The sequence below is a fragment of the Eublepharis macularius genome, chromosome 12 (genome assembly GCF_028583425.1).
Source record: "Eublepharis macularius isolate TG4126 chromosome 12, MPM_Emac_v1.0, whole genome shotgun sequence".
Lineage (NCBI taxonomy): Eukaryota > Metazoa > Chordata > Lepidosauria > Squamata > Eublepharidae > Eublepharis > Eublepharis macularius.
The window spans coordinates 571,470-585,742 of NC_072801.1; positions in this window are offsets into that span (position 1 = coordinate 571,470).

Sequence of the window (14,273 nt, forward strand, 5' to 3'; positions counted from 1 at the left end):
AAGCAATCAAGGTAATCAAATACTTTGCAATTCCCAGACTGACCTTTATGGTCTTTGTTCCAATGGCTGAGGGGACTCCCACAGCCTCAGGACACGTTTTGCCCTATAAGAACCAGGGATCTGGCCCCATTCAAACTGTGCATGCCGCGCCTCCGGATCCGAGTGTCATACCCTTGGGGACACTTCCCTGAGCCTCTCTTTCTCTCCTGGCTGAGAACGCAGGACGTTTGAAGCTCTCTTCCTCTGCGGACTACTCTCTTCTCCAGGATCGGTAAATGTACCTCCCCTTCCTCACTCTATTCTACCTTCTGCCTAGCTTCCTAGGGCTCTCTGTGGGTGTGACCATTTTATTACTTGCTCCTGTGCGTGTGTATTTTCCTCTTTTAATAAATAAATTTAAATAAATAAAAATAAAAATGCATACATTCTCTTTTAATAAATGGTTGCTCTTTGAACTTAAAGCAGCAGTCTCGTCTGCTATCTTGGAGAAAGTACCCCATAAACAGTGGTGTAGATTCTCTTGCAGTTATCCCTCTTGCATAGCCTTACTCCTCGCTGCTAATTCTTCCACACTCACTTACTTGCAAGGAGACCAATTCAGGTAACACTGGTTCTCGAACACTTATGCTACAATAGAGTTGGTTAGTCTTAAAGATGCTTCTGGACTCTTTACTATTTTGCATCTACAGACTAACACGGCTAACTCCTCTGGATCAACGTATCTGATGTAAGTCTTTCAGGTGTGAGGCCCTGCCCAGGGAACTGGAGCAGACACAACTGGATTGCTGGCACAGGATACTGTTTGGCACTCAGGATGGCAAGTGGGAAGCTTGCAAATCTGGGTCGCAGTCAGTGGAGCTGGGGGGTCCAAGCTGTTGCTTGTTCATCCTGCTGCCAGCCAGAAAATGCACTCGTTGCCTGGGCAGATCCGGGCTTAGTTGATGGGAGGGCGGAAGTCCTTGGAATCCTGAGGAAATCTCTTCCGCCAGGATCGAGACAAAAAAGAACACTCTCTGTTTATCTCAGCTGGAGGACAGATGCTAGGGGAGCCCAGGGAGGGAAAGGAGCTCTGCTCTGCTGCCCCAAGTATCTTCATTGCCTGTCCCAGAGTACAGCAGGGCCCAAGGCTCCCATCAAGCACGGTACTTACACGATTTGTGGCTGTAGAACTGATGTGTTGGCAAGATTATAAGAGTTTAGTGTGCTGCGTCTGGATCTGCTGCTCCACAACTGCCCTTTTCCGTTGGTATGATTGCCTGTCATTTGTAAACCTGGCAAAGGCAAGAGATGCCTCTTCCCAAGAGGCTCTGGACATGTCTAGGGAGGCCAGGAAACACGTGTTTGCCGTGAACTGCAAACAACAAGAGGAAGGATGTCCTCCTTGTCTGAGGTCTGCTGGGCCGAAAGGACTGAAGACGCCTGCAGGGTGCCTTTGCAGTCTGTGTCTGGGGCTCTCTAGAATCCAGCTCATTGGGGCGTTCCGGGGCTGTTCCCCCCCCCCCAAAGTGCTGCTTCTCATACTAAAAGGGAGGCAGCAGCAAAAGTGTAAGAATCAGTAGGTGCAACCCCCATGTATATGTTGATCAGAAGTGCCTCAGATCAGAGTCCTGTCCTCTGTTGAGTGGGGGGGGGGGGCGGAAGCTCAGCGTTGTTGCAAGAAACAAGGTTGGGGGGGGTCCTTGGATTGCCCATCTGGAGGACTGGGTTACATGTCAGCATGATGCTATGACTGCAGGGTACAACTAAACTCACAGCAACATCACTGGGCATAAAATCATTAAGGGGCTCATGGGAAAAAATGAGTCCCTTTCCCAAGTCAGCAGAGGAGGAAGAAGAGTCCTGCCTCTCAGTTCTATCACCTTTGGGCTCTGGGGGACAGCAGAGAGCCCCAGATCAAAACCATGAGGGAGGATATCTTTCACAGTTAATAGCCCCACCCACACACACACACACCAGCCACTCAATGTGTTGTTGATTACAGCCATTGTCTGAGCATGCAAATGTGTCCCACCATTACTGGGTCTGGGAGGAGGCTGACAGCCAAGGGGAGGTGGAGGGATGGATGCCGTGAAGGGTTCTTAAGCGGCTTCTGGGAAGCTTCATGATGCCGCAGGGCCAGGAGGAACTTGGGTCTACTGAGGTCGGCATATATTGAACAACAAGGGGCAGGGCAGGCTGCCAGCACCGGTCTGTCAAAACGGAGGCCGGTGAGGAGCTGGAGAAAGGCTTTTCTGCCCTGCAGGCCCACAGAGCTGAGATTCACACCAAGAGTAAAAGTGAAGCTGTTGGGGTGGGGTGGGGGGCTGGGGGCTTGCCTTTCTGTCCTGCATCAGCCCTAAGAGCATCTCTTTGTGGGAATGAGTCCATCTTCACGGCATCTCCGCAGGCAAAACAGATCCAGGCTCCGTGGTTTCTGCTGGCAACTGTTCTTCCTTTGGAAGGAACAATGGATGGTCTCTCCAGGCAATGAGGCAGTGCCTTAGATGCCCTCCACCCCACCCACTGCACATCACTTGCCTGGAGGTGCCTCTTCTGCTTCCAGGCTTTGGTGCTCAAGGCTGACAGGAAGAAGAGGGTCCCTTCCACTTCTGAGGGGCCACAAGTGGACTTCTCCTTTGTTCTTCCCATGGCAAGCTTGGAGCAGGGTAGGAGGGCCACCCACCCACCCACCCAATTAATTATGAATTTCACAAGGCAGCCAATTTCCCCCTCAGCATCTGAAGTATTACACATTGTTCCTTTGATGCTGTTCTGGCAGCACATCTGTGCCCTCAGCACCAGCCCAGCACCAAGACTAGGCAGCAGCTGTATGTGTTTTGGGGCGTATCATGAGCTGTTCCCTTCCTGGCTGCATTAGTCCCTGTTGCTATGCATACATCTCAACACACACACACTGAATTCTTCTGTGAAACCATAAATAAAGCCCCTGGCAAGACAGTTACTCAGCATGGTTCTAACAGGTTACACTTGACCATTAAATTATCCTTTGCTGAAAACTTATTTAGCACAATGGATGAGGTAGGAAGGAACAGTGGTGTGAACGGTCCATTAATCTCCCCATATACCTCTTGTCATAATGCCTGCTTCCTATTCTCTGGCAGGCAGAAAGGATCCAGTCTGGCATGGCTTCCTGTGTGTGTGTTTTTATTTGTGCAGGCATTACTCTGATAAGGGTTTTCCTCCCAAGAAAGAGGCATTCATTTGACCCCTGCCTCGAGGCGGCTTGAAACCTGAGGTCCCTGCCTCAAAGTCCACTGTGTAGGAGCACCCACTGCTATGACCATGGGGCCCCCAGGGCCCCCACAGGGACAAGCAGAGCACTGCGAGAAGCTCATTGGATACCAGGAAGGATCTTTCACTTCTCTTTCTAAATAATGGAGACGAACTCTAGCCAGCCCATTTGTCAAAGTCAGAATGGCATGCACCGGTGGGTCCCGGCGAGGGGTTTTCAGCAGAGGCATAACCTGAATGAGGGGCTTCCCTTTGGATGTAGACCCTAGCCCTGGGAACAGTCGAATGGAGGAAGGGAACCAGGGTCCCCAGAAGTCTCTCATCCTCAAGCTGGGCTCAAACAGCCTTCAGTTGCCCAGGGCTCCCCCACCAATGCTGGGGTTCTTCCCAACCTAGCCCCATGGAGAACAGCTCTCTGCCCCGAGAGACTCCCTGTCACCCCCAACCCGGAGTGGCCAAGTGCCAGACTCAAGATGGGACCAAGCAGCGAGGAGAGCCCTATTCTGAGGGATCCGTCCTTGGCTGCAGAGGAATGGAGGTGATCCACCAAGCAAGGAAGCAAGGAAGAGATGCTCAAGCGACCAGACAGATGCTGGTTATCCCTGTGCCAGACTATAGCCCAGGGGCCCTGGGTGTGTTGGGTCTGGAATACACTGAGTGGTGCTTTGGTTCCCCCAGCAGCCAGGGTATCCTGAGCTCCTCTGCCAGTTTAGTCAGGCCCCTTGACTGATGAACCAAGCTAAAGTTACACCAGGGCGTGGCCGTATCCCCGGGTGAGTGGTCCTTGCCATTCAACATCACCAGGGGTTCTTTGCTAGGCCAGGCCCTGAGGCTCCATCCGGTTCTGGCCTTGAGCAGCCGTCTCCATCCTACTTCCACATTTGGGTGCGAACCTCCTCCTTGCTGCTCAAGAGAACTTTCTGACCTTACTTCCTGTTCCAGCTCAGCTAGCGTTCTAGCAGAAAGAGCTTTGTGCCGCCTGAGCCAAGCTGAGAGAGCTGACCTTCTCCTGGGCCATCCTGCAGGGTGCATCATAGCAGTAACCCTCCTGTGCTGTGAATTGATCCTCTGAACTTTGCTGATAAAGCCTGTTGATTGCTGCAGTCAATTTCCATTGAACCATTTCCTAGGCCCTCTCCATAGGAAGGACAGGTTTCCAGTGGGCTGACGCTGTCCCTCTCCAATGGAAATCTTGAGAGGGGGGTTGACTGGTACAACACAGATGCCATCCTGCCGAGAAGTGGCCGAATTGTGTCCCACAGAGAGCATCAGAATGGAGGGATTTTTTAAAAGCTGAAAAATAGAAATCTGTTGCTTTTCCAGGGAAGCAAAAGAAGGCCAAGAAGGTCATAGAGCACTTCACTCCCTTGGTTTATTTTCATTTTATTTAGGGGGGGGGGCTGGATTAGGCTGGTCGGGAATCCTCTGGCTTTGGCTGCTTGCACGGGAGGGGGAATTGGGGAGTTGCAACTCTCCCTTTGGGGCAGCACAGCCCGTTGGCCAGACTCTCTCGGGCTCAGAGGAGCTCTGCTTCCGTTAGCAAGGAGACGTCCCTTCTCGACTGGCCAGAGACAGGACGGGCACCTTCTCCAGCCGGGCCCACCTGCCAGACGGTCCTGCGCGTGGTGGGGACGCAGCAAGAGACTTGGGAAAACGGGGGCCGGGCCGTGGGGCGCCTGGCTGCTTCCCTTCGGCGCCCTGCAGCGGGGGCGGCTAAACGATTGCTCAGTTTGGCCCTCTCCCGCCGCCAGCCTTGCTCTTGTGGAGCGGGCAGGGAGGGGGAGCCTCGCAGGCCCCCCACACCCGGGCAGGCCGTGGCGGAGGACACTTCCTCCAGGCCGCGGCAATGTTTGTTGGGAACTTGTGGTGGGACCGTTGTCAGAATTTTGTTAGTGGGTTGGAACCAGGCCTTTTTGGCCCATGTTAGAAATAAAGAACCAGCTATAGTTTGGAAAAAGAAATCTTCCAAAGGCTCTCTCTCTCTGCAAAATAAAGTTGCGTTTCCTGAGAAGGTTTCACCCTCTGTGTCAGATAAGGCTATAAAAGTTGTTAATAGTTGGAGACCTTTGAAGGGTCATCTGGCCATTGCATGTAAATCACTAAGAGGACACCAGGACAAACAGCAAACAGCTTATCTTCAGAAGAACGGGATAACCGATAGCTAGTGGTGTGTGAACATTCCTTTGCAAATTACAAATGCATATCAAAGATGCAGTCTATCACAGAGGTAAAGGATGCGTAGACTTGTGTTTACACGAAAGACCCTCAACAAACTGTCTTTCAAGAACAAAGACAACGTAATTGATTGGGATGTTAATGAGGCAAGCCCTTGACACCTCCTTATAAAAGAGGGACAAACCAGAGACTCAGGACCCTTCTCTTGCTAGAGGATAGGGACCTCACCGGTCCTTGCTCTCTGCAATGGGGGGGGGGGGTCTCAAGGATCCTTGATGGGGGGGGGAAGATATCTTAATTGTTTTGTATTATTGTTATGTCTAACTAATGATTTTGTACTCTGTATCTATCTCTGTAGTGTTCTAGTGTTCAGCAGAGGTGAGGCCCTGAACTGGTGCCTTGTTTCTCTGCTTATATTCTCCTTTGCCTTTTTAAATAAAAACTTCGTCTTGCTTAAAACCTTTTTGCAGCTGGCACATTATTCTTAGCAGAGACATCAGTTTAGTACTAAGGAAAGATCAATTGAGGTGGCACTCTTTACATGCCTACGGTAAGAGGCAAACCCAAGCAGCTGGTGGACTAGTCCCGGGTTGCAGAGCAACAACTTCCACAACAACCGTCATTCCCTAGCCCAGGGGAGGTGCTTCTTGCCCCAAGGCAAGCCGCGTCTTAGCAAAAAAAAGCCCCCCTCGGCCCGTCTGTTTGGACCCCGTGGTATTTCCCCTCTCCGAGGGGGTTTCTGCCATCCAGCGGCGTCACCCCCGGTGGCGTCTCCTGCGCCCTTCCGCAGGCAGCGAGGGGCAGAACTCGCCCTGCTTGTTCAATGCGCGGGTGCGACGCGCGGCGGGCGGGCGGGCGCGCTCCCTCTGCGCCTAGCCTTTAGGGCGACCCCACCCGTCAGGCGCCGGCCCGCGGCCCGCTCAGCTGCGCCAAGGCCGCTCTCGCCGGCTCCTGCCCTTGCGCTGAACGAGGGCGCTCCGGCTCGCTCGATCTCCTCCCCGGAAAATCTGGTTGGCCTCTGAAGTGCCCCGGACGGCGGTCCTGCCGCTCCTTCGCGTAGGAGCCTTTTCAACGAACAGACCGCAGCGGCTTCCCTTGCGAGGCAAACGCGCTCCGCAGCCACGAGCTGTTCCGGGGAGGGCTGGAGTCCCGCTTGGGGCCAACGCGGGCGGGGAGGGGGGGGGCTTCTCGAGAGCCTTCCGGGATGCGGGGCCAGCAAGGGCGTTTCCGCGGTTTCTTCCGCAGAACCGACGAGGCGCATCGCCCTTTCCACACGCGAGAAGCTCCGCTGTATCTTGCCCGGCCCTGCTTTCGCCCTGGGCCTGGGGGCGCTGCAGCCCCCACCGGCTGGCCTGCCCAGCCCCCACTGGACCAGCCGGCCGCCGCCGCCGCCGCCGCCGCGCGGCGATGGGGCCGGGCCGATGCGCAGCTGCTCCGGGGGCTTCCAGCGAGCACCCGCCGGCAGGGCAGGGCAGGGCAGGGCAGGGCTTCCGAATCCCAAGGCGTCGACCTGGCCTGCCCTCAAGGCGGCCTGTCGCTCAGCGCCCGGCGCGGGCCTGCAGCAACGCAGCGCAGCCAAAGGCGCCGGCAGATTTATTTCCCCCGCTTAATTGGCCTTTTTGCTTTGTAAGCCGAAAGGTTGCCGCCGAGGCCCTGACAGGCAGCCGGCGCGCTTTCGCAAATGACATTCATCTTGTTAGCACGTCCGTCGCGGCCTCCGCTCGAAATCTCCCTAAATCCACGCGGCGCCCTTCTTGGCGAGGCGCTGGAGCGTTTCAGACGCGGCCGGGGGAGGGGAGGGGGGAAGATTTCCAACGCCGGGAGGGGAGCGGAGGGGAGGGGACAGCCGGCCCAAATGCGCGTTTGCGCCTAAGGACGCGACGGCCGACGGCCAGACAGCCCTTCTGGTCTCCTCCAGCCTCCCGTTCTGGGCGAAGGTGGAAGGAGGAGTCGATTCCCATATCCCTCCCATAATAATAATGGCTGCACTTACATACCACTCTTCTAGACAGATTCGTGTCCCCCTCAGAACTGTGAACAAGGTCGGTGTTGTTAGGCTTGCCCAAGGCCACCAGCTGAGTTTATGGCCGGAGTGGGCTTTGAACCAGCAGAGTGCTGATTCACAGTCCGGCCGCTTAATCACTATGCTACCCCAGCGAAAGGTGGAGGCTTAACTGCGGGGTGGGGGTGGGCACAGGCACCCAAGTTCTCTCTGGCCTTTTCTGCAGGTGGTTCTCCTGTGAGCAGAGCCGGAGGGAGCTTTCTGCAGACAGAGGCCTTGGCTGACCCGACACGCCTCCCTTTGTTCCCTGGCAGCCGCCGCCACATCTTTTTCCTGCAGGGAGCAGAGTGAGACATAGGGAGGTTTGATCTCTGCTTGCACAGACATCTCCCCGTGAGACTTGCTCTTGTCAGCCGAGCCAGTGCTGCAGGCACGTGGCTCCTTCCAGGCAGGAGAGGGGAATGTTAAGCAAGGCAAGATCACTTGCAAGGAGGAAGAGGCCTCCTTCTGCAGCCCAGGAGGCAGAGCCCCTCTCCCCAGGACGAGAAGAGAAGGAAGGGGCCGCAAGCACCTTCTGATCGGGTGGGGCACCCAGCTGGCAAGGTTTGTGATCTGCCTTGGAACTGACCGCCCGCGGAAAAGGCCTGGTGGTGACATGCAGAGGCAATTCCTGCAGCAGAGATGGATGTCCCCTTTCTAAACCACATCGATTCCCTGCCTTGTGTGCGAATGCTGCTGCCTACCTGCCCACCTGCCTGCTTTCCCAAGACCGTGAGGACATCAAACACGTTGCAGCACCTACTTGGAGAGGCGAGGAGTGCTTGCAGTCCATATTTCAAGAGGGATTCCTTCCTTTGCATGACAAAGGGAAGCAAGTGCTCCTCCCCTCCCTGAAGATAGATCCATAGTAGAAGAGCAGGATTTGTCCATTGGCACTGAGACCAACAGGATTTTCAAGGCGTAAGCTTTTGAGAGTCAGAGTATCTGAAGAAGTAAGCTTTGACTCTCAAAATGATATACCCAGAATGTTTTGTTGGTCTCTAAGATGCCATTGGACTCAAATCCTGCTGTGCCTCTTCCTTGGTAAATCATCGTCAGTAACACGACTGGGTGCTTTCTGCCCAGAGCCATTGATTGTCCCTCTTCATCTCCCGGACACTAATTGCAAGTCCTGGAGCCAGGGCAAAACCCAGGGGCTGGCCCTAGGTGTGGGAGTGAAGCCAGAGGGCAGACGGCCTGCGAAGCTGGTTTGGGGAAGAGGATTTTAGAGGTTCACCAGGGAAGGCTTAGGGGTGGAGACTAGGAGGAATGCCCAGGAAAAGTGGCCATTTCAGTAGGAGCAAACCGCTATTCTGGCACCACGGCTCTCACAGCACCTGGCTCAGAGTGTGCGGCTGACTGCCTTGAGGGCCTATAAGAAGCCTGGCGGGGGGGGGGGCGGGGGGGCGGGTAGAGAAAGGGGAGCGAAGAGAAGGAGAGGGGCTGGATTGCTGCCGATGGAGGGGTGTGTGGATAGTGCAGCCTGTCAGGCTTCACATGGCCAGATTAATCAAACTAACTGCTGCAAGTTAATTTGTTTCCCCATAAAGTACATTCAATAAGTGTAAAACAAAAGTAATTGGTTCTGTTCCATACAAATTTAATCATACCATAAAGTGTGATCAATGCAAATAAAAAGCCTTGAGTAGGTTAAGCATCAAGAATCCATAAAGGCAAAATAGTGCGCGTAGATTCTATCTACAGGGATCGAAATCCTGGCCAGGCAGGCCTCCCCCCACCCACCCCCAGCATGAATCATCCACTATCATTGGCTGGATTTGCATGGCTGTGATTTCTGCCTTCCATGCCAAAAACATGAAATAATTTCCCATTGATTCTTGGTAGGGCCTGTTATCTTTTAATAACTTGGGGATGATATCAGGGAGACAGGAGTTGTATTTTGCATTCTGCTGCAGAAAGGCCTGCCTTATTTTCTATTAAAAAGAAATTCCACTTCAAGGCCTCCTTCCTCAAATGCAAAAAGATAGCATCAGCCCCTTTGTGAGACAACAACACAGTCTGGCCCCAAACAGACGTTCTACCTGAGCCAGGCCCCTGGCTCTGCCAAGTTTCTCCAGAAGAGCGCAGGTTACTTTCCCCTCCCAAGCACAATCAAGCCCCAATTTGGCTGTAGCTGCGTGAGCTGATTTGGAGAAGACCCCCGAACACTCGAAGGGGGTGGGGGTGGGGGCTGGATTCTGCTGGTCTCTCCCCTGTTGCGCTGGCTGGGTGTGCCCTAATTCCATCTTGCTGCAGGTGCCTAATTCTCTGTGCAAAATGAAGCCTCTGAAGGGCTGGCTGCCCCAGAGGCACCCGCCTGCTTTGCGACCTCCAGCCTCTACAACTCTTTACAACAGGATGTCCTTTTGGTTACAAGCGCCCTACTTTGCTGCCTTACTCTCTGCTTTTCCCTTCCGTTCTGCTTCCCAGAAGAGAACCATAGACACCTGGGAATGAGGAGCACGTGTGTGGGGCTCTCCCTGTCTCCTTGGGCCCAACAAACTCAGGCTGGGATGGAGATGCCACCTGTGGGGATCACGGGGCTGGAAGTGCTGCCCTGCCGTAGGAAACTTCCCCTCTTGGAGTTTCAGCCCAGATTTCAGAGGGGTGGGAGGAAGGGGGGGCAGGAGGCAGGGCTTGGCTTGGCTCGGAGGTGCCATTCCTGGTTCCAGTCCCCTCTTTGCCCGGGAGCCGAGGTCCATGTTGCATGCCAGGCTGTGGGAGGTCTGTGATTGGTCTCCTGGCGTTTGCCCTGAAGTGCTGCCTCTTGCTCAGCAAGTGGATGCCCTCCCCTCCCCTCCCCCTTCCCGGAGGCCGCTGCTAGACCTGGTGTGACTTTTTGGAGGTACACTTGGGGGGGGGGCCCTTTTGATGGGAAAACAGTTCAAGGAGAAGGGAAAGGATCCCCGCTTAAGGACCTCCTTGGCCCAGACGCGCTTGGTGCACAGAGGAGTGTTCTTAGCCAGGGGGACAGAGCCAGGGGCTTGGGCTCTGGGGGAGACTCAGCTTCCCCACCAGCACACTGTGTCTGCCTCATGGGCCCCAGGCTGCCTCCTGCTCTTCTCGTCGCTTCTGATGGCTCCCTTCTGGTCAGCCAAAGGCCCACTGTGGAGTTGTCTTAGAGAGGAGGAGGAGGAGGAGGAGGACTGGCCCTTCCGTGCCTCTTTGGGGTGGAACGTGAGACGGCTGCCTCCACATGGTGCTCTCTGGCACTTCTCCAAACTCAAACCAGTTCGCTTTCTGTAGTCGCAGCAGATGGAAGAAATTGCCCTCGTGGGGGCAGCAGCCTTTGCACGCCACGCCTTTCTTGGTCTGATGGACCCCCAGGCTGCGGGGGGAGGGGGTGTTACAGGGAAGGGGTTAGTGTGAGGGAATCTTGGGTGGCCCCCTGACTTTCAATTCAAAACCCAAAGCCTGTGAGAACATTTTTGTTACATCCTATGTTTTGCATTTCTGTTCCTGCAATTGTTTTTAGAACATTATAACTTAGAGGCCAGGAAAAAAGGGCAAAGCGAGTTTGCTTCCACTATATACTGAAGGTTAAACATTGTTTATATCCGGAGATATTTAGTTTTGGCCTTGGGGTACCCTTTCCCAGTTCTGTTTTGAAATTACTGGTGCCATCCAAGAATGTTATTTTTACTATGTTTCTTTTCATTCCTGGCTATGGCGTGTCAGTCGACACTGTTCAGAACTTCAACTTGGTTGCTTGTAAGAACTGGCTGTTTGTTACAGAACTGTATGAAATCTTATGAACTGTATACAATCTTTTCTGTGTTGACTGAAAGGTATGAATTACAGGTGCTGTTGATGCTCCCCTGTACGCGTTCAGTTACCAAAACTGGCTGCATCAAGGCTTATTGCAAAACAAACCTTTTACTTCTATAATCGCCAAGTTTAAATGCCTTGAGTTATTTCTCAGACTAGTCGTGAAATGGGGAAATCTGCCCCTCGCTAAGCGTGTTGTTTTATTTCTCTCATTGGTTAGCAGACAGGGTACTAGAAGTCTCTTGGTTGTTTTGGCTGCCACAGACTCACAGGGCCTCCCTTGTGGAGATGGTCTAGACTCTTTCCTTGGTGTGGGGACAGCTGTGTGAGAAGCCGGTGTGACCGAGGGTCTTTGGCAGGTGCAGTGCCCCATGCCGGGAGGCGTGCCAGTGGGCGCGTGCAGATGCCAGGCTTTCTCCAGGGGCAGAAATGGCTCCCTCTGTGGCTGGCCTGCAGCAGATGCAGCTAACCCTGGCCTGGCCTGCTTGGTCATTGCAGGGCCATTAAGCACCACTGGAATTGAGGTTTGCTTTTTATCTGCGTGGTGGCATTTGAGAGAGTAGCCAAGCTTCTCCCAGAGCATCCTGACATTTGAAGACCTTGACAGCTTCCCTGGATCAACAGCCCCATCTCCACTATGCATTCCTTCAAAGAACTCCAAGGCTGCTGCAGCACCTTTACACAGAGCACAATAGCAGTGATTGGAGATAAGTGACAATGAAGAGCCTAACATGGAGCCGCTGGCCTCGGCGAGGTGTTTTGCTGCTGGAAGAAAGTGCCATATTTTTAGAACACACATAAAATTATTCAGCTTCTAGCCCTTGAGGACTTTGACCTTGAAGAGAAGAAAGAGGAGTCGAAGCGAGGCCGGAGAGCCAGGAGGGAAGGTGTACCAGAGACGTGGCAACATACTCTGCCTGGGGTTGAGTTGAGGAGAGGCACATGTGGGGAAGGGCCCAGCCCCAAGGGCATGGCTGGTATGGTCAGGGCACCCACAGTACCATACTGTGAACCCTTGCTTCCAGGAAAGAGCACCTCGCTTTGAGCAGCTGTGAGGTGTGTGCGCGCGCATGTGGGAAGGATTATCTCAGAGCCAAGCTACAAGTGACGCCTGACACAGGTTGGACACTTGTCAGCTTCCCTCAAGTTTTGATGGGAAATGTAGGCATCCTGGTCTTGCAGCTGTAATGGAGAGCCAAGCTGTAAAACCAGGACGCCTACATTTCCCATCAAAACTTGAGGGAAGCTGACAAGTGTCCAACCTCTGTAAGGCGTCACTTGTAGCTTGGCTCTTAGTCAAACTCAGCTAGGCACAGGATCCAAGAAGGGCTCTGATGTCAGGAAGGGATCCTGGAGGGCACGCTTCGGTGGTAAAATCCAACAGTGGGCCACCTCAAAAGTGGCATCAGCTCAACTTGCCCGGGCCAGACGACGGCACTCTCTCCCGCTCTGTGACACGCAGGAAAGTGCTCCTGAATGCAGAGGGATCTGTGTCAGGGAGGCAAGAACCCGGGGAAGCCAACCCCACAGAGCCCTCATTGCCCCACATGGCATTTGGGCCGGGTTCCGAAGGGGAGTCCTTGGAGGATACCAGTGCCCAGCATTCCAGGCTCTTTGTTTTAAGAAGCTTGAGGGAAACTGGCTGCAGGAGGTGCTTTCTCCCCTAGCCAGTGAAGAGGGGCGGCCCTGGGTATTGGAGGCAAGCCAGATGGGCAAGGAGCGGGAGGACTCCCCCCTCTCCAAGGGAGCTGGACACGAAAGGCTGGTTCTGAAGAAGCCCTCCATGGGGGCTGGGCTCCTCCTCCCACCTCTCCAGGCCTTTAATTGTAGTTTGAGTGAGTTACTCTATATGTAAATACAAGCTACTGCTGAAATTGTTTGTAGTCAAACTGTCTGTTTATGCAAATTGCCTTCCAAACCGCAGCTCCTTGTGGCAGAGTGAAAATGCCTTCTTTCGTCTTGCCCGCAATGCCTCCTCCCAGAGATGGACTGTTTCTGCAGCGCGGCAAAGGAGAAGGAAGGACAACTTTGGCAGGTGGGAGTGGCCGGATCTCCGCTTATAAGGACGATTTATTTTGTCAAACTGATCAAATTAAGGCTCAAATCAAATCAAAAGTGTGTGTGTGAGCAAGAGAGACTAGTTGGTTTGTGACTTTGCTTTTCGGACCCAAAAGGGAGGCCTGGGGTGTGTGTGTGTGTGTGTGTGGGACTAATAAAACTAAATTTAGACAATCCCTTTTTAAAAAGACTGTTCAACCTTGAGGAAGCCTGTGAAATGTTGTGTTTTTTCCTCTGAAACAGCCTTTTGCTGACGTAGGAGGATGTGTTACTAAATAAAGGTGGTCAAAAGACCATTGGGAAGGAAAATTTCACAATACTATAGTGCAACAGTTTATAAATCTTTTCAAGTGATTTTAACAATAATACATGATTACATCATATTACATATCATTTCTCATATCATTTTTCAACATTTTTCAGCGATCTTATCATTCACAGAAACAAGAGTCCTCTGCAAGAGGACCTGAGGGTGTGACGGCAATGCAGCAGGAAAAGTCTTTAAAGACTCAAAATAACGTGTCTTCTTTAACTTTTTTCTTTTTTCAAATTTTTCAAAAGCCAAGATGGAAAGGTACGTGGCTGGTCCAGAGATGAAAGTTGGAAAGCCCACACTCGGCTGGGTGTGACCCCACTCTTGGAAGAATTGTCCCACGATGTTGCATCCTCTCCTCTGCAGTTATGGATCTGCGAGGGCCCCACTCGTGCATGGATGGTAGATTCCATTGGTAGTAGGTAGACCCAGCTTTGGGGATCGCTCCCAGTTATTGGGATCCTCTGGCGCTGTTGGCCCCAGGTCAGGCTCTGACGACGAAAAGCCGGTAGCCATTCTCCAAGGGTTGCAGGTGCAGAGGAAAATGACGAGGATTCCTATCAAAATGTCAGGCTATGGATGACAGGATGTGGCAGACGGGTCCCTGCACCATTGCAGCAAGAAACCCAGGCTCTTGGTGAAATAGTTTTAATCAGAAATCAAATCATTTCCATATGTATGTCCATA